The following is a 25,575-nucleotide window of genomic DNA, read 5'->3' as shown; positions in this document are numbered from 1 at the left end:
TTTCTTCTATGTGTGAGCCCAGTCCTGCGTGTTCTTTTAAATGAAGCAATAGGAGAAGATATTCAGTCTCACACTCTTAATTTATTTTAAACAGTAAGTGGATAAAGCATTCAGAGCTCTTGGTCTAAACCTTTTTGTTCCTGACAAACTACAAAGTGTGCCGGTTCAAAAAGTAAGACCCTGTTGTGTCCCTGACCCAGTCTTTTTATATAATAAAAAACGTCATACAATCACTGAGGTGGAATTATCTTCTGATTGGCTGTTGATCTGACTCCATTCTCCGCCTCCTCGCATTCCCGGATGTTCGACTCCACGTGACCTTCTTTTGCCCGCGAAACGGAGCATCACGTGACCTCCTCGCACACTTCCGGAGCGCGAAACGGAACGTCACGTGACCGCCTTGCACTCTTCCGGGGCGCGAAACGGAACGTCACGTGACCACCTCGCACTCTTCCGGGGCGCGAAACGGAACGTCACATGACCGCCTCGCACTCTTCCGGGGCACGAAACGGAACATCACGTGACCTCCTTCTGCGTGCATTAAACAGCATCACCACAGACTTCCGAATGCCGAATACATTTACACTCGCAGCCAGTCTTCTATTTTACAAGTAAGCCATATTTTTACAACATGCTAATAAGCTAACAGAAACATGATAAAAAAATATAAGAATTCACGGAACCTGAGGTTCGGGGGCATTCGAGAATCTGCTTTCTCAGTGTCACGGTTTTTTGTTTGCAAATAAAAGACTTACTTCTTGAAGAACTCTCTGCGTCTCCTGGTGGTTCTCTATATTTTCTCCACAACACAGACAGCTTTCAATCTGATTAAAATAAAACTCACTCCAGAGCTGTCCATGTATAGGCCTCCCCAAAAACTGTTTTAAAAAATCTCTCCTCTCTAAGTTAAATAACATCTCTTTAGTGATGTTAAAAAAGTCTCTTCTGCACTTTTTTTTAGTATATTCTCGAGGCTTCAATTCAACATCTGCGATCTGCTTAAATACAGGGTCTCCCAGATTTGCCAGAACTAATTCCCAGGTACTGACCTGAAAGTTCTGCTATGTTTAAAACGATGCTGTTCCTAGGCTCGTTATTTCTACAGGAAGCCTTTTAATCATGGGTAAGCTTGAATTTAATCTCCAGGCCTGGCCTCACAAACAAGCAAAAGGGTTCCTGTAGACACAACGACCCAGGAACAGCATTGCATTTAAACAGATAGCAGAACTTCCCAGGTCAGTATGTGAGAACTAATTTAACTTGGTTTGTTCTTTTCCTTTCATTGCAAATTGTTTCCTAAAATCCGAAGAGTCATCTTCAGCCCACAGGTTCCAATTCCAAACCAAAATTGATAAAAGAATAATAGCAAAAATAATGAAATATCAGTGAGGATTCTAACCTAGTTAGAAAAGCAACTTTGCAACAGGAATCCAAAACTTTAAGCAATCCTCTTCAAAATGTTGCATTCTTAAAGTGACAGCATACCTGAGGAAAATGAACAAATCAACCAGGAAAGTAACTTCACAGAGAAAATCAAACCAAATGCAAACCTCTGAAAATTGCTGAGATATTTTCTTAAAACTAATGGCTGATGTCATGAAAATGAATAACTCAGTCAATGAAGAAGAATGTCTTAGGTTACAGGAGGACTTAAACAGATTGGTTATTTGGGAAGATAAGTGGCAGTTGGAACTTAACCCTGATGCACTTTGAAAAAAGTAACAAGTGAACAGTAGGACACTACAAAACTTACAGGAACAGAAGGACCTTGGGGTGCTTGTCCACAAATCTAGAATGAGACAGGGCAGGCTAACAAAGTATTTAAGAAGGCATGCAGGACACTTGCCTACATTACTCAAGGCATACAATCTAAGAGCAGAGAGGCTGGAGCTGTATAAAACTAGATAGGCCACAGCTGAAGCATTATGTGCAGTTCAAATCACCACAATAAATGAAGGATGTGACTACACTGGAGCGGGTGCAGAGAAAATTCACCAGATCGTTGCCTGGAATGGAGTGCTTTATCTATAAAAAGAGGTTGGATAAGCATGAGGGTTTTTTTTTGGAACAGAGTAGGTCAAGGGAGGCCTGATAGAGGTATATAAGAGGTGCATGGACACAGTGAGTCGAAAATAGCTGTACCTCTTAGTTGAAAGGTCAATTAGAAGAGGGCAAAATTTTAAAATGAAATGAAGGAGGTTTAGTGGGTAGTTGAAGAAATGGTTTTTCAACCAGAGGATGGAAGTACTACCTGAGAGAGTAGTAGAAGCAGGTAATCTGACAATCTTCAAAAACTACTTGGATGTGCACTTGAAATGTCATAATGGCTATGGGCCTGATGCTAGAAAGTGGAGCTAGTGTGGATTTAATTTTTGGCAGTACAGACACAAAGTTCTCCAAGGGCCTTTATTGTTCTGAATGATTCCATGATTCTTCAGTTGGCTCCAGTGACCATATGTGCTGCATGTGTCCAATTATTTTAAATGCACTTTGGAGCTTTAACTGTAGTTGAATTCATTGTGAGGCATTTGCAATGTTGAGCATATCATGAATAGCATGTTCAGTGAGGTGGATGCTGCAGGTAAACACTGAACAGGCAGAAAGGTGACCGCCAAGCAGAGAATGGGAAGTAGTGCAGGAGTCCATAGGGGATTCAGTTTTAACAGACAGGCCTTTCTGCAGCCACAAAATGTATGGAAAATAAAGAGCATGAAAGCATGGGAAGGGTTAAAGCAATCTGTTACAACGGGTCTGTGGAATGCTACACAAGTCAAAAAGTCACTGTGGCAGGATGGGATAAGAATAGTGGAATGTGCTGCTACACCAATTAGCAGAGTCAGGTTGGGGCTGAAAGGTCACAATGGCGAGGTGAGATAACAACAATTAGTAAAGTCAGCCTCACCTGCTAAGTATCATCATGGCAGGTTGGGACAGGTTGTGATAATAAATATTTAGGATATGACATTAAATATTTAATTAATAGTTAGTAGAGTCAGCCTGGGACAGGAGACCATTGTGGTAGATGGGGTAGTAAAATATCTAATCATGACATTAGAATAATATTAAGTAGGGCCTGGGATGGAAGACCATTGTGGCAGAGGTGGTAGTAAGATATCTAATCATGACATTAGAATAATATCAAGTAGAATGTAGGAGAAACCATAGTGGCAAAAGTAGAGAGATAATGGGAACTAACATCATTGGTTTATTGTACATCTGGAGTGAGGTAATTCTGACTAACATAGTTGGGCATGCTAATTAGCTAACAAAAACATGATAACAAAAAGGTTTCAAGAACCATGGACCCTGAGGTTTGGAGGTATTCAAGAATTCGCTTTCTCAGTGTCACGGTTTTTTGTTTGCAAATAAAAGACCTACATCTTGAAGAACTCTGTCTCCTGGTGATTCTCTATATTTTCTCCACAACAAGTTTGGCATTGCGTGCAGAGATCTACCTGGAAAGAGGGCATCAAGTAACAGGCGCTTCTCGGTCCACCAGGGACACTCCCAAGACTGACAGAATAAGGGTACCCAACAAAAAGAGGAAAGCACTTTTCCGGCTAATTCAGACTATATTCTGTCAGCTTGGCATGGTCCTCGGGGATGCGGGAACTGCTAGAGGGTCTCTCTGATCCAAGATCTAAAAGGCGAGAGGTAAATTGTGGCTTGTGAGAAACAAAGCTCACACACTTCAATAATTGCAGTCCGAGACAAAATCTGAATCAGTATTATTTTACACTTGCAAGCGGGTGTGATGTCCACAAAGCAGGGACAAAACACACCAAATTCAACAAATTCTCAATATTTATATAATTTGGTTCCTACATTTTTTTTCTTATTTCATTGTTTCTCCCCCTGTTTACATCCTCCATTTCCCTAAGACCGGTCCCATCACTCCTGCTTATCTCTTATCTTATCTGGCCTTGTCTGTGACAAAATGCTTATTTCTGGCCTCACAAGGCCGTTTGACCTCATCCCACTGCAGGTCATTGTTAGGCATATTCTTTCTTCATCATTATCTATTCTCTCCACCTGGGCCTCTCTGGAGGCTATTCTGATCTTTATGACCTCTTTAATTAGGGTTTGTTCCTGTGTCTCTGTAAAAGTGGGAAACAGATCTGGCCTAACTTCATCCCCTCACAACATTTTATCTATTTGCCCATAATATCTACCATTGTTTTGCAATCACGTTTCATGCTGACATACAACTTTAGCTAATACAAAAACAATTATATATTTCCTCCACATAGTTTCCATTCTTGTTGACTCAGCTCCCGGCCGAAACAACCTCACACTGATGTGAGTTCATTTACTTTGTATCAGAAATTATAATTGCAGAATTACAGAACTGCAGAAGAAACATTAATTTACCTATATCCCACATGGCTGAAGGAGATGTGGAGAAGTGGTCTAGAAAACTGCACAGTGGGGTAAGGGGTGAGTAAGAATAGAAAACAGCAAATGGCTGAGTAAAATTCCACGTGGTGTTAATAAAAGTCCACTTGGTGATAGTAAAAAAATTCCATGTGGTGGTAGTAAAAATTCCATGTGGTGTTGATAAAAGTCCATGTGGTGATAGTGAAAATTCCACATGGTGATAGTGAAAACTTCACATGGTGGTAGTGAAAAGTCCACGTGGTGGTAGTGAAGATTCCACGTGGTGATAGTGAAGCTTCCACGTGGTGGTAGTGAAAATTCCACGTGGTGGTAGTGAAGATTCCACGTGGTGGTAGTGAAAATTCCACGTGGTGGTAGTGAAGATTCCATGTGGTGGTAGTGAAAATTCCACGTGGTGTTAATAAAAGTCCACTTGGTGATAGTAAAAAAATTCCATGTGGTGGTAGTAAAAATTCCATGTGGTGGTAGTAAAAATTCCATGTGGTGTTGATAAAAGTCTGTTTGGTGATAGTGAAAATTCCACATGGTGATAGTGAAAACTCCACATGGTGGTAGTTAAAATTCCACATGGTGGTAGTGAAAATTCCACACGGTGGTAGTTAAAATTCCACATGGTGGTAGTGAAAATTACACATGGTGGTAGTGAAAATTACACATGGTGGTAGTAAAGATTTCACGTGGTGTTAGTAAGTCCTTGTGGTTATCACGTCACAAGTTGTGTGCAGGCTTCACCGATTGCGTGACGGTCTGCTCGGAGGGGCTGTGTGGTGTTATGAAGTTTTCTGTCGATATGAAATTGAAAGCTGGCAGATTGGTAGTTGATAATTAAAAGTAAAATAGTAGAGAATAGTCATAGTGTTAAAGTGTTATTAGACTGTTGAATGTTTTAGATAAGGTCTGTATGATAATTAGACTGTACTTTTAGAAATGAATGAAAGGTCTGTTTAGGCAAGGCTCTGAGGGAGAGAATCATTGGCTCAGGGCTGAGTTCCTGGCTGCTTGCAGAAAGGTTCTGTCTGTTTGTTTCTGAGAGAGAGAGAAAGAGGGAGGGAACGAGAGAGAGAGAGAGAGAAATGTTGGCTCAGTGCTGACTTACTGGCTGCTTGCAGAAAGATTCTGTGTGTGTGTGTTTCTGTGAGAGAGAGAGAGTTTAATCATTGTGATCTGGTTTGTATGCATAATTGTTTGTTGGTGGTTAAATGTTTGTCATAGAGTCATAGAGAGGTACAGCATGAAAACAGACCCTTTTGTGAGAAACGAAGCTCACTTACTTCAATAATTTCAGTCCAAGACAAGATCTGAACCAGTAGTGTCATTTATTTCACTCTTGCAACTCAGCAATGACCACACTGAATTCAACTAGTACACAACATTTATGTAATTTGGTTCCTATTCTTTCATCCCATTGCTCCTCGCCTGTTTACATCTCCCACCTCTCTAAGACTGGCGCCCATTACTCTTGTTTATCTCTTGCCTTATCTGGCCTTGTCTGTGACAAAATGCTTATTCTGGCCTCACAAGGCCGTTTGACCACTTCCTGCTGTGGTCCATTGTTAGGTACATCCTTCTTCACTACCATCTATTTCCCTCACTTGTTATGATCTTTTGACCTCATGACTTCTTGATTGTGGTTTGTTCTTGTTTTTGCAGAAGGGGGAAAAAGATACCTTGATTCCACAATCCTTGAGAGCTCTATCCAACTCTTTCTTAAATGAATCCAGAGACTGGACCTCCACTGCCCTCTGGGGCAGAGCATTCCACACAGCCACCACTCTCTGGCTGAAGAAGTTTCTCCTCATGTCTGTCCTAAATGGTCTACCCCGTATCTTTAAGCTGTGTCCTCTGGTTCGGCACTCACCCATCAGCGGAAACATGTTTCCTGCCTCCAGATTATCCAATCCTTAATAATCTTATATATCTCAACCAGATCCCCTCTCAGTCTTCTACACTCAAGGGTATACAAGCCCAATCGCTCCAGTCTTTCAGTGTAAGGTAATCCCGCCATTCCAGGATGCTGCACTCCCTCAATAGCCAGAATGTCTTTCCTCAAATTTGGAGACCAGAACTGCACACAGTACTGCAGCTGTGGTCTCACCAAGGCCCTGTATAGCTGCAGAAGAATCTCTTTGCTTCTATATTCAATCCCTCTTGTTATCAAGGCCAGCATGCTATTAGCCTTCTTCACTACCTGCTGTACCTGCATGCTTACCTTCATTGACTGGTGTACAAGAACACCCAGATCTCTCTGTACTGCCCCTTTACCTAAATTGATTCCATTTAGGTAGTAATCTACCTTCCTGTTCTTGTAACCAAAGTGGATAACCATACACTTATCCACATTAAACTGCATCTGCCATACATCTGACCACTCACCTAACTTGTCCAGGTCACCCTATAATCTCCTAACATCCTCATCACATTTCGCCCTGCCATCCAGCTTAGTATCATCAGCAAATTTGCTAATGCTATTACTAATACCGTCCGGCTCAAATCCCTCCAAACCCATCCTATTTATTTACCCATCCAAATGCCTTTTAAATGTTGCAATTGTACCAACCTCCATCACTTCCTCTGGCAGCTCATTCCATACATGTACCATCCTCTGTGAAAAAGTTGCCCCGTAGGTCTCCTTTATATCTTTCCTCTCTCACTCTAAACCTATGCCCTCTAGTTCTGGACTCCCCCACCCCATGGAAAAGACTTTGCCTATTTATCCTATCCATGCCCCTCATAATTTTGTAAACCTCTATAAGTCACCCCTCAACCTCTGATGCTCCAGGGAAAACAGCCCCAGCCTGTTCAGCCTCTCCCCATAGCTCAAATCCTCCAACCCTGGCAACATCCTTGTAAATCTTTTCTGAACCCTTTCAAGTTTCACAACATCTTTCCGATAGGAAGGAAACCAGAATTGCCGCAATATTCCAACAGTGGCCTTACCAATGTCGTGTACAAACGCAACATGACGCCCCAACTCAATGCCTCAATACTCAGTACTCTGACCAATAAAAGAAAGCATACCAAATGTCTTCTTCACTATCCTATCTACCTGCGACTCCACTTTCAAGGAGCTATAAACCTGCACTCCAAGGTCTCTTTGTTCAGCAACATTCTACAGGACCTTACCATTAAGTGTATAAGTCCTGCTAAGATTTGCTTTCCCAAAATGCAGCACCTCGCATTTGTCTGAATTAAACTCCATCTGCCACTTTTCAGCCCATTGGCCCATCTGATCAAGATCCTGTTGGGTAATCTGAGGTAACCTTCTTCACTGTACACTACATCTCCAATTTTGGTGTCATCTGCAAACTTGCTAACTGGACCTCTTACGCTTGCATCCAAATCATTTATGTAAATGACAAAACGTAGAGGACCCAGCACCAATCCTTGTGGCACTGCACTGGTCACAGGCCACCAGTCTGAAAAACAACCCTCCACCACCCCCTCTGTCTTCTACCTTTGAGCCAGTTCTGTATCCAAATGGCTAGTTCTCCCTTTATTTCATGAGATCTAACTTTGCTAACCAGTCTGCCATGGGGAACCTTGTTGAAAGCCTTACTGAAGTCTACATAGATCACATCTACTGCTCTGCCCTCATCAATCCTCTTTGTCACTTATTCAAAAATCTCAATCAAGTTTGTGAGACATGATTTCCCACACACAAAGCCATGTTGAGTATGCCTAATCAGTCCTTGCCTTTCCAAATACATGTACATCCTGTCCCTCAGGATTCCCTCCAACAACTTGCCCACCACTGACGACAGGCTCACTGGTCTATAGTTCCTTGGCTTGTCCTTACTACCCTTCTTAAAGAGTGGCACCATGTTAGCCAACCTCCAGTCTTCCGGCACCTCATCTGTGACTATTGATGATACAGATATCTCAGCAAGAGGCCCAGCAACCACGTCTCCAGTTTCCCACAGAATTCTAGGGTACACCTGATCAGGTCCTGGCGATTTATTCACCTTTATGCATTTCAAGACATTCAGCACTTCCTCCTCTGTAATATGGACATCTTGCAAGGTGTCACCATCTATTTCGCTACTTTCTATATCTTCCATATCATTTTCCACAGTAAATACTGTGGCAAAATACTGGTTTAGCATCTCCCCTGTTTTCTGCGGCTCCACACAAGGGTCGCCTTTCTGATCTTTGAGGGGCCCTATTCTCTCCCTAGTTACCCTTTTGTCCTTAATGTATTTGTCCTTAACTCTATTTGCCAAAGCTATTTCATGTACCTTTTTTGCCCTCCTGATTTCCCTCTTAAGTATACTCCTACTGCCTTTATCCTCTTCTAAGGATTCACTCGATCTATCCTGTCTATACCTGACATATGCTTCCTTCTTTTTCTTAACCAAATGCTCAATTTCTTTAGTCATTCAGCATTCCCTATACCTACCAGCCTTTCCTTTCACCCTGACAGGAATATACTTTCTCTGGATTCTTATTATCTCATTTCTGAAGGCTTCCCATTTTCCAGCCGTCCCTTTACTTGCGAACATCTGTCCCCAATCAGCTTTTGAAAGTTCTTGCCTAATGCCATCAAAATTGGCCTTTCTCCAATTTAGAACTTCAACTTTTAGATCTGGTCTATCCTTTTCCATCACTATTTTAAATTTAACAGAATTATGGTCACTGGCCCCAAAGTGCTCCCCCACTGACACCTCAGTCACTTGCCCTGCCTTATTTCCCAAGAGTAGGTCAAGTTTTGCACCTTCTCTACTTGGTACATTCACGTACTGAATCAGAAAATTTTCTTGTACACACTTAACAAATTCCTCTCCATCTAAACCCTTAACACTATGGCAGTTCCAGTCTATGTTGGAAAAAGTTAAAATCCCCTACCATAACCACCCTTTTATTCTTACAGATAGCTGAGATCTCCTTACAAATTTGTTTCTCAATTTCCCTCTGACTATTAGGGGGTCTGTAATACTGTGAGAAACAAAGCTCACTCACTTCAATAATTTCAGTCCGAGACAAGATCTGAACCAGTAGTATAGTTTATTACGCTCTTGCAAGAGGGGTGTAGTGTCCACTGTCCACAAAGCGGGCACACACACACACTGAATTTAACGAGTACACAATATTTATGCAATTCGTTTCTCTTCCCTCCTCCCATTGCTCCTCCCCTGTTTACATCTGTTTCTAATCTAAACCCGGCTGTTTATCTCTGAACTCATCCGGCCTTGTCCGTGACAAAATGTTGATCTCTGGCCTCACAAGGCCGTTTGACCACCTCCCTCTGTGGTCTTATTGTTATTTATCCTTCTTCACTGCCATCTGTTTCCGTGCTTGCCAAAGCAATATTTCCTTTTATTCTTTATTTACACCGAGCTTTATAACCTCTTGATGGTGGTCCTTTTTGTTTGTTTTTCAGAACTGGGAAACAGATGCTTGTAACTGTTGTACAAGCATATCCAGCTTAACCCCCTCCCCTCATGGCACCTTATCTATTTGTAACATCTACCATTGTTTGCAGGCACATTTCATTCTTGTATGCACATTTCAGCTAATACAAAAACAATTATATATTTCCTTCACATAGTTTTCATTCTTGTTAACTCAGCTCTTGGCTGAAACAATTATACACTGGTGTGAGTTCATTTACTGAAAAATGTGTTGCTGGAAAAGCACAGCAGGTCAGGCAGCATCCAAGGAGCAGGAGAATCGACGTTTCAGGCATAAGCCCTTCTTCAGGCTTATGCCTGAAATGTCGATTCTCCTGCTCCTTGGATGCTGCCTGACCTGCTGTGCTTTTCCAGCAACACATTTTTCAGCTCTGATCTCCAGCATCTGCAGTCCTCACTTTCTCCCTGTGAGTTCATTTACCTTACATAAGCAATTATGATTGCAGAAGTAACACTGCTTTACCTATATCCCACAATACAATCCCAATAAGGTGATCATCCTTTTCTTATTTCTCAGTTCCACCCAAATAACATCCCTGGATATGTTTCCTCCTTCAGCACAGCTGTAACGCTATCCCTTATCAAAAACACTACTCCCCTTCCTCTCTTGCCTCCCTTTCTATCCTTCCTGTAAAATCTGTATCCTGGAACATTAACTGCCAGTCCTGCCCATCCTTGAGCCATGTTCCTGTAATTGCTATGATATCCCAGTCCCATGTTCCTAACCATGCCTTGAGTTCATCTGCCTTCCCTGTTAGGCCCCTTGCATTAAAATAAATGCAGTTTAATTTATTCATCCTACCTTGTCCCTGCCTGCCCTGACTGTTTGACTCACTTCTGTTCTCAAATGTAGCAGTCTGAGATCGATCTCTTTCCTCACTATCTCCCTAAATACCTCAAAAAAGGAGCAGCTGTTACAGCCAGAAATTTTTCCCATCCTCCACCTTGGATTACCCAGAATTCCTCTCACCTTCCCAAGCAAATTTGTTAAATTCTCAGGGAAATCGTAGTTAACTTGATTTACAGATCCAGTAAGGTTAGAAATGGAATGTAGGGAGATAGTTTTGCCAATATTAGTTTCTAAAGAGATGCCAATCAATTTGTTAAGTAGGGATGCTTTATTACAATTAGAAATAAGATTAGAGGGCATAGAGCAGGGCTTAATTGTAGAAAAGACTAATACACAGTTAGTGATGCAAGAAGCTAGAAATGTTAATGTTTATTGGATAAGGGATATAGCATGTGGTGTTCAAGAGATTTGGGGGAAGTGGGAAGCAGAAGTGTTGACAATGCTGCCTGGAGCAGGACCACCTAAGCCTGAGCTGCACTGTACACTGATATTTGATGAAGCTCAGGATGAGATGTTAGAGAGGCAATGGCAGAAGGAAGTCACTGCTCCACACCATTTGAAAAGTGAAGCAATAATAATAGGGGAGCAGAGAGTGATTCTGCAAATAGAGAGAAATGTGTTCCTGGAAATGTGGTGTAGTGTGCCAGGTGATGTGCCACATTAGATTAGATTACATTACAGTGTGGAAACAGGCCCTTCGGCCCAACAAGTCCAACTAGGTTCAATTTAGCATGGCCAATTCACCTAACCTGCACATCTTTGGACTGTGGGAGGAAACCGGAGCACCCGGAGGAAACCCACGCAGTCACGGGGAGAACGTGCAAACTCCACACAGTCAGTCGCCTGAGACGGGAATTGAACCTGGGTCTCTGGTGCTGTGAGGCAGCAGTGCTAACCACTGTGCCACCGTGCCGCCCACATGTGACCTTAATAATAAATAAGGGCTTTCAACTTAAATGTTTAGGGCTATGGCCAGGCATGTGGAAACAGTTGGGGATTGGCACATGGTCACGACAGGGGTGTGGGAAACCAAGATTGGCAGCTCTGTTAAAATCATAGCATGCAGCAGGGAACCTGAAGGAAGTTAAGGTAATACCTCAGTGGAGTATGCCAGTGACGGTAGAGAAACATGGTAATGAGCAATTGACAATAGACAATAGGTGCAGGAGTAGGCCATTCAGCCCTTCGAGCCTGCACCGCCATTCAATATAATCATGGCTGATCAATTGGATACATTACCAGCCACTTTGTAGTCACAGCATGATACAGATGTGGGAAGAGTGAAATCAGCCAGCCTAGTGGAAATAAGGTTGGAACCAGGAGGCATTCTGCCTAGGAGACTGCAGTATTCTTTAAAACCAGAGGCAGTAGACGGAAAAGCAGCAACAATATAAGGATTGCTGAAGAAACTCGTAGTCCCTGCAACACTCCTTTGTTACCAGTCTTAAAGACAGATGGGTCAAAATGGAGACTTGTACATGATTTGAGAGCAGTAAATGAGGTAGTGGAGGATTGGCCAGCAGTTGTTCCAAATCCGCATATACTGCTGACTAATGTGCCTCCACAGGCAGCTTGGTCCTCGGTGGTGGATTTATATTCTGCTTTTTTTTAGCATTCCTGTAGCAGAGCACTGCCAATATCTGTTTGCTTTATAAAGGTCAGCAATACACTGATACAAGAATGTTCCAGGGGTTTAAGCATTCACTGCATGTATTCAACCAGGTGTTAAAATCAGAGCTGGAGGGTATGTCTTTAGAGAGTATGCTGATACAGTATGTTGATGTTTTGCTTGTCTGTTCAGATAGTCAGGAACACTGTGAGCGAGATACCCTTTTCCTCTTATATACACATCATAAGGTAGCAGAACTATTGGATAAATGGAAATTTGTACTCACACCAGCTAAAATATTAGCATACTGGATGTTGCCGACTTTTCCCAACATAACTATACAAAAATGCACTACAAGAAATATAACAATGTTCCATTTGAGTATAAGGGAGGGCCCCTTAAGACAAGCAAAACATTTGTCAAGTTAAGGGCTGGCTTACAGTCTGAGCCACTGCCTGATGAAGATAAAGAGATTCTCTTTGTGGGCAGTTCTTGTTAGAGGGATAATGGTGGGAATCATGCAATTGTGAGACAGGACCAGTCTCAGTTTTGGACAGTCAAGCTGGAAACTTGCCCATAACCAAGTTCAGCTCAGTTGGCTGAACTCAAGGAATTGACGGCGACATGTGAGATGTTGGAGGGTAAAACAGCTGACATCTATATTGATTTGGCCTATGCCCGTGGGGTATGCCACCTGTTTGGGGCAGTGTGGAAGTAAAGAGACTTTACGAAGAATAATGCGGATCCCATACAACATTGCCAGCAGACTGTAGAACTGACAACTGCAATGATGAAGCCAAAGGCTATTATTAAGTATCAAGCACACAGTGATATAGTAATAAGGGTAATCAGGCGGCGGATGAAGCAGCTAAGGTAGCTTGGGGTTGCTCCTCTGCTATCATAGTACCTCAGGTACAAATAGAGCAGAACCGGCAGAGAGATACAAGAGAGGGCAATCCTAGCTGAACAAACACTGAGGAAACAGAGGGGAGCTAAGCAGAATCAAGAAGGCTTGTGGACTACAGAGCTCAGTTTATGGGTAGCACCCACCCCATTGTTGGCAATTCTTATTTCAGAAGTGCATGGACTGGATCATTTGCAAGAGGGGAAGTGTTAAGGAAGATTAAAAGGGATGAGTTCTGGTCACCATATCTGCAGGCATATATGGCACCTCTCAATGCGAGGTGTGTGCACAGTATAATATTAGGAAGGGGATAACAACCCCTTTAGGACACATACCAGTACCTGAAGGGACGTTTAAGCATTTAGATTACATGGTTATAATAAAGAGAGTGAGAGGAAAAAGATACATATTAGTGTTGAATTGATAGGTTTAGCCAATGGGTAGAAGCGGCCCCTTCCAAAGATGCAGGAGCTGGGACAGTAGTGAAATTTCTAACAAATGGAGTTATCCCAAGGTTTGGTATACCATCAGAAATTAGTTCAGACAATGGGTCTGCTTTCATTCAGAAAGTAGTTAAGTTGGTATTGCAGACGCTGAGGATCAGAGGTTTGGGTACGTGTATCATCCCCAGTCACAAAGCATGGTGGAAAAGATTATTGGGACATTGAAAGCCAAATTAAACAAGATCTGCAATAACTCATTAGCGCATTGACCCAATTAAGGTTTTGCTACTGTTCCAGCTCCTGCATTTTGGAAGGGGGCGCTTCTACCCATTGGCTAAACCTATTAATCACCATTAACACGTATCTTTTTCCTCTCACTGTCTTTATCATATCCACATAATCAATTACTAAATGCTTAAATGGCCCTTCAGGTACTGGTATGTGTCCTATAGGGGTCATTTGGCTTTGGCTTTAATTTGGCTTTGGCTTTAATTTGGCTTTCAATGTCCCAATAATCTTTTCCACCATGCTTTGTGGGCGGCACGGTGGCACAGTGGTTAGCACTGCTGCCTCGCAGCGCCAGAGACCCGGGTTCAATTCCCGACTCAGGCGACTGACTGTGTGGAGTTTGCACGTTCTCCCCGTGTCTGCGTGGGTTTCCTCCGGGGGCTCCGGTTTCCTCCCACAGTCCAAAGATGTGCAAGTCAGGTGAATTGGCCATGCTTAGCATGGTAGTGTTAGGTAAAGGGGTAAATGTAGGGGTATGGGTGGGTTACGCTTCGGCGGGTCGGTGTGGACTTGTTGGGCCGAAGGGCCTGTTTCCACACTGTAAGTAATCTAATCTAATCTAATCTAATTATCCCCTTCTTAATATTATACTGTGCATTGCACATTGAAAGCCAAATTAAACAAGATCTGCACAAGCACCAACCTTAATTGGGGCAATGCACTGCCGCTGGCGCTAATGAGTTATCATATGCAGACTAACCGCATGACCAATCTAACACCACATGAGATGCTCACAGGCAGACCTATGCCAGTGCCCATGTGGAGAGGCCCATATGAAGGGCCTAGTTTGGAGCAGTTAAGCCTAGAACATAAGCAATATATGCTGCAGTTAACTATGATACATGAGGCTATCCACATGCAGGAAATGCAAAGGGAACTGACATCTGGCAACAAGGAAGGACCTGTTAAGCCCGGGGATCGGGTGTATGTGCGAGTCTTCTGGAGACGGGAGGAATGAGCCAAGGAGAGAGGGACCTTTCTTCATGACTCAGGCATCACCTACTGCCATTCAAGCGAAAGGACGACAGGTATGGTACCACCTTCATCACTATACTAAAGCTGTCCCACCAGTACAATCTGACTCTGAAGCTGAGGTAAGTGAGGCTGAGGCCGAAGAACTTGAGCACGGGCAGGACACACCGGAAACAAGTACCCCACAGCAGAGTCCCGAACAAGATACAGGTGCAGCTCTTGGGGTCTCTTATCATTCTGCAAATGATAGTGATGGAGATGTGGAGCATAGCCCTTCTCCTAGTAGCAGGGCTGGGGAAGACATGGGGGAAGCCCCTGATACCCCTTCCCTGATGCCAGGCCTGCATACTCAGACTTTGAAACCATTAACCTGGCAGATACTTGGAGATTGTGTGGTAAGAACGGAGGGTTGTGCCCGATGCTGCCCACTGACTGGAGTGACAACTGTGCACATGTAATGCTCCTACACGAGGTTGTTATATCACCGCATGAGCAGCTTGACACTACGTCACAGTCAGCTCTGCATCGCACTAAGTGACGGCATGTCCCTGTTCCAACAGTTCGGATTGATACTATAGGATAGCCGAGAGTTATCCCTAATGAGTTTAAGGCCCGCAACGAAATTGCCGCAGGCTGGCAGCCTCTCATCCCAGTGATAGGGGTTAGCAAGAATACTGAATGGATCAATTACATTTATTACGACCAGCAGAGATTTATCAACTATACTGATGATGCCCTTGTGGCCTTGGGAGAGCAATTGGATGCTACTACCAAAATGTCATGGCAAAACAGACAGGCCTTAGATTGGATACTGGCCAAGAAAGGCAGGGTTTGTGTGATATTTGGGGAACATTGCTTTACCTTTATACCTAACGATACTAGCCCTGGTGGATGTTTTACTAAAGCAATGGAAAATTTTAAAAATCTGAGACAGGAGCTAAAAGACAATGCGGGATTTGGTCATCAGGCTTTTGATTGGTTGAATAATATCTTGGGGAGGATGATTTGTCAAGATTGGTCTTATTATAGGTGCTTGTTGTTACTTTTGTCTTTTCTAGTTCACGTCACTACACAACAGCTTGTGGTTATTTCAGCAACTGCTGGAAGCGCTTCCACTGCTGACAGATCCTCACCACTTTACTATTATGATTTGACAACCGCCACAGTACAAGGAACATGTGGACATCGATGATATTTCTGAAGAACGCGTGGGTCCTAGATTGTATGGGACCTTGGGTCTTTTTTCCTGTTCTGGTTACTGGAGGATAGGTTTTGGCCCAAGGGACCCCAGGAACAGTGGAAGAACCTTTTAAGACTCAGACTCGGAAAATTAGTCAGTTCATGTTGGGACCTGCACTGTTTGTATTGGGCACCAGAGGGTCTGAGCTTATTGTTTTCTTCCTCTAGGTGAGACTGGTAGGTCTCAAAGGGGGGAATATGGAAAATAAAGAGCATGAAAGCACATGGGAAGGTTTAACGCATAAAGACCACTGGCAATTAGAAGAGGGCAAAATTTTAAAATGAAATGAAGGAGGTTTAGAGGGTAGTTGAAGAAATGGTTTTTCACCCAGAGGGTGGAAGTACTACCTGAGAGGGTAGTAGAAGCAGGTAAACTGACAATCTTTAAAAAGTACCTGGATGAGCACTTGAAATGTCATAATGTCACTTGGCTATGAGCCTGATGCTAGGAAGTGGAGATAGAGTAGATTTAATTTTTGGCAGTACAGACTCAAAGTTCTCCAAGGGCCTCCACTGTTCTGAATGATTCCATGATTCTTCAGTTGGCTCCAGTGACCATATGTGCTGCATGTGCCCAATTATTTTAAATGCACTTTGGAGCTTTGACTTTAGTTGAATTCACTGTGAGGCATTTTCAATGTTGAGCATGTCATGAATAGCATGTTCAGTGAGGTGGATGCTGCAGGTAAACACTGAACAGGCAGAAAGGGCATGGGTAGAGAATGGAAGAGTAGAGAATGGGAAGTAGTGCAGGAGTCCATAGGGGATTCAGTTTTAAGGGGAACAGACAAGCCTTTCTACAGCCACAAAATGGACTCCATGATGGTATGTATGGAAAAAAAAAGAGCATGAAAGCATGGGAAGGGTTAAAGTCATTTGTTACAAGGGGTCTGTGGAATGCTACACTAGTCAAAAAGTCACTGTGGCAGGATGGGATAAGAATAGTGGAATGTGCTGCTACACCAATTAGCAGAGTCAGGTTGGGGCTGAAAGGTCACAATGGCGAGGTGAGATAACAACAATTAGTAAAGTCAGCCTCACCTGCTAAGTATCATCATGGTAGGTTGGGACAGGTTGTGATAATAAATATTTAGGATATGACATTAAATATTTAATTAATAGTTAGTAGAGTCAGCCTGGGACAGGAGACCATTGTGGTAGATGGGGTAGTAAAATATCTAATCATGACATTAGAATAATATCAAGTAGAATGTAGGAGAAACCATAGTGGCAAAAGTAGAGAGATAATGGGAACTAACATCATTGGTTTATTGTACATCTGGAGTGAGGTAATTCTGACTAACATAGTTGGGCATGCTAATTAGCTAACAAAACCATGATAACAAAAAGGTATAAAGAATCAAGGACCCTGAAGTTCGGGGGCATTCAGGAATTTGCTTTCTGAGTGTCACAGTTTTTTGTTTGCAAATAAAAGACCTATTTCTTGAAGAACTCTCCGCGTCTCCTGGTGATTCTCTATATTTTCTCCACAACATATGTTGCCTCGTGGTGTCAGGGTCCGGGGAGGTTACTGAATAGTTGCAGGATATTGCTGAGAAGTAGTACAGAGCCACCACCCCACCCTGTATTTTACAAATACATTAAGGATAAAAGGATAACAAGAGAAACAGTAGGGCCCATTAAGAATCACAATGGTAATTCATATTTGAGCTGAAAGATATAGGTCGGGTTCTAAATGAATATTTGGCAGTGATCACTATTGGGACGGTTAATGTGGGTACAGAAATCAGAGGGAAGGATTGTGATTGTTATGAAGTTGGGTAGAATAATAGTGGATCAAAAAGAATGCATGGTTTCTTTAAGACAGAAAGTATTTTTCCGAGCTTAAGATACAGCAAACGCTACCAGTATGCAGAGCAGCCAGGAGACATGCTGTTCCAAAATTGACACATGTAACAATTGGCTGTTAAGTGAATACTGAGTTTTGGTTGTTGTTCTAACAACAATTCAAATCTGACCAATTGATTTAAACCAAACACTCAGCTTTTCAAAGCAATTTCAATTTAAAATCTGATGTTGACAGCCTGAAACCAATTCGGCTATAAGAATTACAGTATTTTAATAGATAGAGTCAGATAATGATTAGTTAAGAAAAAGGGGGGAGGGGGGTTAGGGTTGACTGTTAAGAGTTCGGAAAATAAATTGTTATTTTTTTCTTTAAACAGTGGAAATCGGGAGTTTCCTTTCAATCACTCACGTTTTTAACAGATTACGAGGCAAGGCGAGCTTCTTTGGGTGTTTTAGTTTTAGTTATCAGAAGGATTCAACCTCTGCATCATAACAGATTGGGGGCTATCATCTGGGATTTGAACAGATTGGGGGTTCAAGTCTGAAATTGGAACAGGTTAGGTCTTTGAGTCTGAGTGCTGTCTACGGGATCTAAATGGAACTGAACAGATTTGGACAGATTCAAACAGACTTGAGGGGTTAATGTCCTAGTTTTTTTTTTAAATTAAAAATTAGTTGAGAAAATCTGTTTAATTTTGTTGGTTAATTATAGTTGGTTTGATTAAAAGTGAGAGAAATGGCACTTTCAGTTACTAAATGTTTTCTATGGGGTAGAAGAAATGGCTTTGGGAGTTTTACAAAAGGAGAGCAAGAAAAAGCTGCTGCAACTGGCAGACAAGCTGGAGTTGGGTTACCTGTGTCTCTGAATAAAGATGGTCATTACCAAAATGGCTCAACATTTAAGTGTGTTGGAAAGGCCATTAGAATCTTTGGAAATGGCTAAAATAGAGGAGAAAGAAAGGGAAAGAAGATTCTAAGCAGAGCAAAATGAAGTAAAGAGAGAGAGAACCAGAGAGAGTTTGAACTTCAAAAGTTGTGAATTAGTCAGCAAAGTCAAGTTAATAGAAGGGAGAAGGTAGGGATGCTTGCAAATATGTTAAAATACTGCCACATTTTGATAAGAAAGATGTCAAAGCTGTTGCACCTGCCATACAGTGTTTGTTTTTAATTTTTATATCCAGTTCAATAATAATAATATTTATTTATTTAACACAATTAATACTATAATAATGAAATACATAATAAATTAACAATTTGCACTATAAACCTAATCAACTACCTTGTGCTTTAACTTATCTCTGGATGATCATATACCACCACACTAGATCTTGGCCACATGGTGATGGTCATCTGGCCTTCTCTGGTGGTCATCCAGATGTATCTTCCCTTCTCGGTGATTGGTCTCGAGTTACCTCCCCATGTGTGGTGTTGCATCTTTTTGGGAGGGTCCTTACTGTTCACCAATAGATTGATTAGGCTCGATCACCCTGATCGATTAGACTTAATGTTGGCATTTCGATGGTAGGGTGGTCTTTAGACATCCATTCCTGGAGGTGCATGTAGCCCTCTCCAAATAAAGGTGTGAAGTGCAACCATGTCTCGTACGCACCGTGCTGTGTCCGATTGCCCTGAGCAGTGCATACCAGTCGACTCTATTCAAAGGAGAAAGTGAGGTCTGCAGATGCTGGAGATCAGAGCTGAAAATGTGTTGCTGGAGAAGCGCAGCAGGTCAGGCAGCATCCAGGGAACAGGAGAATCGACGTTTCGGGCATAAGCCCTTCTTCAGGACTCTATTCAAACCCAAACTTGGATGGGTATTGTATTGTCTGCAGCTCCCAGGTTGATTACATATTGTCTGTTGGTAACTGCAGCCTGTCTGGATTCTGCAACATGTGTACTAGCACAGTCACTTTGGTCAAGGCTTGCCTCAATCTCCCAGCATTCCTCAGTTATTGTCCATTCATGTTGCATCTATCATACGTTCAACACTTAGCCCATTTGGCCAGAGTCCCTCTCTTGATCCTGAACATGAAGCATGATGGATCATATAATCAAAGACTAAACTCTGTGCGGTGTCTAAACATTCATCCAGGCTCAAGCAAAAGACGATGTATACTAAGCAATTAGTTCCTACAGATAATGTAGTAAGTTAAAATAAATAATACATTAGAGAAATGAACCAATACCAAAACAAATTCAAAATTAAAACCCAACATCATAAAATTCATAACGAAAATCAAATATCATAATACAGGAGAATATTTAACACAAACAATGGGATAGGACATTTTCCAAAAACAACTTGATGATTAATATTCAATCAGCTTAACCAAACATTTACAATGTCGCTATAGTGTGCAATAAGCTCGGGGAGACTATTGAGGCCACCAGATTTAGTTTGGATGACTGTTTGTTCTTCCACCAGGCAAATCTGACAGTGACGATGGTGAGGTATACAAAGGTAACCAGAATTAGCAACACAGCCAGAAGACGGATTCAGAGATGGATTAGTATGCTGGAGCCCGAGTCCCAGAAATCCTCCCACCAAGTCATTACTTTAATTTCCTTTATTCGGTCTTTGGCATTGTTGGCCTTCTGTATTACCTTGGTAAAGGTCCTATGGGCTGTGGCCAACCAGCTCTGAATCCAATGTAACCCCTCTGGCAGGGGTTGGAGACCAGTATTGTACTTCTCCAGATATTCCCCTAGAGTTTGTCTGAGTTCCTCACTCACATTGAATTCCACCCTTTCCCTTTTGTGTGAATTTATCAGCTGAGTTAGGCCTACCCTGGCAGGTATGTGTGGCCTAAAACAGAATGTAGTGTTGGTGGCATTACATTGGCTGTCCCACACTAATATGTGCTAAGTGAGATTTTTGAAGCAGTATTCTCCTTCTGCCCTGCAGGATTACCCAGGTTATGTCGCTGTTCAGATTGTGAGCCTCAATGAGGCAATTCAGACTGGTGTTTATCTTGAATCCACACAGTGCATGTTCACTGAAATAAATAGGATAAAGCCATGTTATTACTGTGTTAGCATGTTGACATTCATCTAATGTGGTGCCCATGAGCCTTCCTTCCTTCTCTACTGCATGTAGTAAGGTGCCATCATATCTTAGCCATAGACGTTAATAGTGCCTATCTTTTCTACTTCGAATACCCTTAATCCAATTCTGTCGTCTTGATTATTGAAAGTCCTAATACCATCCCTAAAGGTTTCCCAGAATATCCTTTATAGTAGGCATTGAACCAGACTTTGGTCAGTTGTCTTCATTGGCAGTCTGATCATTTGGGGTGTTTCTTTCCCCTGAATAAAAGCTCAATCTGTTTGTTGCTGATCCAGGATGGAACCTGTCCCTATCTAACCTAGTCAAGAGTTTCTCTCAACTGCTTTATCATCCACTGTACATAAATGCTACACAGGGTCTGGTTCTGTTGCCTGGTGTCATCTTCCAATTTCCCTTTTATTATCTGTTTTATTGTTTTGGCATGTCCTTCTCGCACAGCTACCAAGGCTACCAATTTATTTCCGATTATAAGGGCGGCACGGTAGCACAGTGGTTAGCACTGCTGCTTCACAGCGCCAGAGACCCGGGTTCAATTCCCGCCTCAGGCGACTCTCTGTGTGGAGCACAGCTACCAAGGCTACCAATTTATTTCCGATTAGTTCCCCTTCAGCATTCTCCCGACTATTTTCATTAATTGTGTCCAAAGTCTGGTTTGCTTGTTGGTTTAGGACTCTGAGTTTATTGTCCAGGTCAGCCAAAGCAAGGGCATTAATGGTTGATACCCCTGCCCCATATGCTGTCACTAAGTCATTCAGTATTTCCCTTTTATGTTGCTTTTCTATTCTGTGTTTTATCTTCCCATCATTTGTCCCTATGTCTCGTTCCAATAATCTATGGGTCAAGTGGAGGTATAGTCTTTCAAGTTCCTAATTTCATACAGAACAAACTTCCCCTCTAGGAATTTCCCAAGGCTTTGCTACCGGGTTCCAATCCCTTTTCTAGGCCATCTGCTAAGCATCCTACCTTGGGGCATCCATTGTTTTAGAATCCCCACTAATTACCCATGATTTCTCTGTTCAGGTAACAATCATCTGAGTTCCTATTTGTTTTCTTATATGCTGCCCGCTGATTGTTGCATCTGAACATTATATTTTTATTGGGGTGTGCCAATAACACATCATCCTCACATTCACCTGCATCTGGTAAGCCAAACCATAAGTATTCTGGGTATATATACCCAAGTCTGTTTGTTGCTTCAAGTGTGCTGTTTCCGATGGTGAAGACAATCCTGATGAGGTATATCTTGATTGTGTTTCGCATAGTCATGGTTGTCCTGGTGTTATGAAGCTGAAGGCTTGTACTGTACCTTTAAGAGAGAGTGAATGCTGTTCTGAACTGAGAAATTACAAGCACCTGTGTATATGACTGGATGGCAGTCCCAGAGTATACTAGAAAATTGAAAATGTGTAATATTTAGATGTGAAATGGATACCTGAGTTTAGGTTGCTGTTTTGACAACAATTCAAATGTAACCAATCAGTTTAAATTATACCCCAGGATACTAAAACCCAATCAAGTTTGAATTTATTGTTTTGCCAATATCAAACCAATGAGATGAGCCAATGTTAGGGATATAAAAATGCAGACCATTTGAAAATGAGAGAGAGAGCAACTGCCATCAAGACAGAAACACATGGGGATCTAACATCTTGCTCTCCAAGAAATAGAGAAAAACTCTATCAAAGGTACATTTTCAGATGAAACATACATGCAGTAAAAAGAGAGAAGACCACCCAGGGAATTCAGCAGCCATAAGAGTGAAGTCACAGAAGATGACATTATACTTTTGAAATGTGTGGTTTTGAAATGAAATTGATATAATTTTAATAAGTGTCTTCTTGGAACAGCATTTTGTTATAGAGTTGGAGGCAGATAAGACAAAGGGGGCTTAGAGTTGTGAATAATTATTTATTCTTCACTTTTAGAATTAAAAATATAAATTGATATAACTTTATGCTATTCTCAATGAGCTGCTGCATCGCTTTTTCATGGGTGAGAGCAGTAAGAACAGGTTTTGTGAGGTCAAGACAGAACAGGTAGTTGACTGCTTTCATAGGTCAGTCTGTCATCAGAATATAGGGGTGTATACCCTGTGGATCGGGAGACAGTGTTGTGTACCATCATGAGGATGAATGGAAGTGCTGTGTCCTATGTTTTATTTTTCTGCTGTACCTTCTTCCTAATTATCCCTTTAAGGGATATTTCATCCTTTCCACGATCCCACTAGATTGGGAATTTCTGCTTGATACTAAGCTTAGTCATCATTGGGGTGGCATGGTGGCTCAAGAGGTTAGCACTGCTGCCTCACAGCACCAGGAACCCGGGTTCGATTCCACCCTCAGGTGACTGTCTGTGTGGAGTTTGCACATTCTCCCTGTGTCTGCGTGGGTTCCCTCTGGGTGCTCCCACAATGTGCAGGTCAAGTGAATTGGTCATGCTAAACTGCCCATACTGTTGGGTTCAATAGTTGAGGGTAAATAAAGGGTAGGGTAATGGGTCTGGGTGGGTTACTCTTAGGAGGGTCGGTGTGGACTTGTTGGGCCAAATGTCCTGTTTCCACACTAACCTAATCACATTCTGCATGACGAGACTGATGAACTGGGTTCCCTGATCTGACTCGATACTATGGGGTAGACCCTATCTTGTATATACTTGTTGCATTAGGATTTGCGTGGTTGTTTTGGCTGTCCTTGTCCTAACGAGAAAAGCCTTGACCCAGTTTGTGAAGGTGTCCCTGATGATTAGAATGTAGGTAAATCCATCCCCACACAGTGAAAGACAGCACAGTAGCTCAGTGGTTAGCTCTGCTGCTTCACAGCGTCAGGGACCTGGGTTTGATTCCAGTGTAGGGCAACTGTCTGTGTGAAGTTTGCACATTCTCCCCCGTGTCAGTGTGGATTCCATCCAGCTGCTCCAGTTTCCTTCCACAGTCCACAGATGTATAGGTTAGGTGAATTGGCCATGCTAAATTGCCTGTTCAGGTGGCTAGCTGCATTACTCAGGGGAAGTGTAGGGAAATGAGTCTGGGTGGGATACTCTTCAAAGGGATGGTGTGAACTTGTTGGGCCATTTTGTGGTGGCTTCTAACTTTAACTATGCCATATAATTATTCCACTGGCAGCCTGAGGATGTACTTTAATAAGGAACTGATGGTAGTGTTTTCCATCAGCAGAAATAAAACCTCTGGCTTCCCATAATTGTAAGAATTCGGTGAGGCTGTTGTACACATACACGCCATCTGAATATATAAATACGGATGGAAGAAACACATCAGGGTGGCTGACTACAGACTATGGCTGCTAGTTGAGCCGTCTGGGCACTTAAATGGCTGATAACCTTAAAACTAGTTCAGCGAGGGGATCCAAGATGGTGGCGACCCAGCAAGTCTGAGTCTATAGTGCTCTTCCCAAGACTTGGGTAAAGTGGGTCACCCACCCCCATCACACTCACCAAATCATTCATAATAGCTGTTTAATTTAATTAGTTGCTTAGTATTACATTTAAACAGTCTAATATTTAGCAAAAATGACCAAAGGGAAGGGAGCCCGCAGCTCTCAGCACGCAGGAACCCCTCCCCCACCCTCTCCAGCTGCAGCAGAGGCATCCACAGCCGCCCCGGGGGACTTACCTACAGTGATCTCCAAGCTGGATACGAAGATCGACGCTTTTATCGAGGAGTCCCGAAATCGATGGGACTCACTCTTGGCCGGGCTGCAGAAGCACGACCGAGACATTAAAGAAATCGAGCGCCGAGTCGGAAGGGCAGAGCTAAAGGCCTCGACCTCCGAAACTGCAGCGCAATCGGCTGTGGATCAGGTCCGGACTCTCGAACAACGAGTCCGGACCTTAGAGAATTACATTGATGACCTCGATAATCGTCAATGGCTGCCACAGCTTTTAAATCTGGAGGCTGGATCAGGCCAGGTAAGGGTAGAATGGGCCTACCGGGTCGCAATACACGGGCCCGGCTCGAACCAGCGTCCCCGCCTGGTCCTGTTCCGGCTGCAGAGTTACAAGGAGAGGCAGATATTCCTGGAAAAGACCCCCAAGCTATGATCTATAAAGGATCCAAGATCATGTTATTCCAGGACTTTTCCCCAGCTCTCGTCTGAAAGAGGAAGGCATTCGACAAGGCGAAGAAGCGTTTAAGGGACTTAAATATTCAGTACTCCTTATGCTACCCAGTGACGTTACACTTTAACCATGAAGGACCCGTGTATAACTTCGGATCGCCAGAAAAGGCTAAGGAATTCTTGGACTCTCTTAGATAAACTGTAAGACATAATTGATGTTGGTTTGCCTTTCCCCCCGCTTTGGTTTATATTCCCCCCTTTTTTTTCTTACTTTACTGATTAATATTATCATGGGGGGTGGGGAGAGGGATTTGATTTTCTCCCCCCGCCTTGGGGTTGTTTTCTTTTATTATTTTATGTATATATGTGGGATGTATGTATATGTGTGTGTGTATATATATATATATATATATATATGTGTATATATGTATGTCTATATATATAAAAATAAACTGGGGGGTTTGGTTAATGTTGGTGGGGGGAGGTGGTTACCTTATTCAATTTTACCTCTGTCT

Source organism: Chiloscyllium plagiosum, chromosome 9 (assembly GCF_004010195.1).
Source record: "Chiloscyllium plagiosum isolate BGI_BamShark_2017 chromosome 9, ASM401019v2, whole genome shotgun sequence".
Taxonomy (NCBI): domain Eukaryota; kingdom Metazoa; phylum Chordata; class Chondrichthyes; order Orectolobiformes; family Hemiscylliidae; genus Chiloscyllium; species Chiloscyllium plagiosum.
This window is presented reverse-complemented; position numbering follows the sequence as displayed.